Source organism: Bison bison, unplaced genomic scaffold (assembly GCF_000754665.1).
Source record: "Bison bison bison isolate TAMUID 2011002044 unplaced genomic scaffold, Bison_UMD1.0 scf7180017864299, whole genome shotgun sequence".
Lineage (NCBI taxonomy): Eukaryota > Metazoa > Chordata > Mammalia > Artiodactyla > Bovidae > Bison > Bison bison.
This window is the reverse complement of record NW_011494871.1, coordinates 4,520,862-4,521,257: the sequence shown is the minus strand read 5'-3', so window position 1 is coordinate 4,521,257 and position 396 is coordinate 4,520,862.

Sequence of the window (396 nt, the reverse complement as noted above, 5' to 3'; positions counted from 1 at the left end):
GCCGGCGTCCTGACGTCAGGGTTCATTTGTGAGCTGAGGGCGGCGCGGGTCCGAGCGCCGCGGGCGCTGTGCAAGAGGATCGCAGGGGCGAGCCCCTGGGTCCCCGCGGCGCCCTGTCCCCGCTCCCGCCGCCAGGGAGCGCGCGCGCCCTGGGAAGAGCCGAGGTCCGGCCCACACTGCTAGCCGCCTCTGCAGGAAAGGGATGCAGTTGAGACCCAAGGATGCAAGCCCCAGACCTCTTTCTCCCAACCCGCTGCTCCCAGACCCGCGTGGAGAGCCTTCCCGCCGCGGCCACGGGCCCAGGGAAGCTAAGTGCACACGGGGTCAGGTGCAGAAAATTCTTGGATCTGGTGCATGTTTAAGAAAAGCAAATTTAGGGGAGGGGAGCTGTCCACT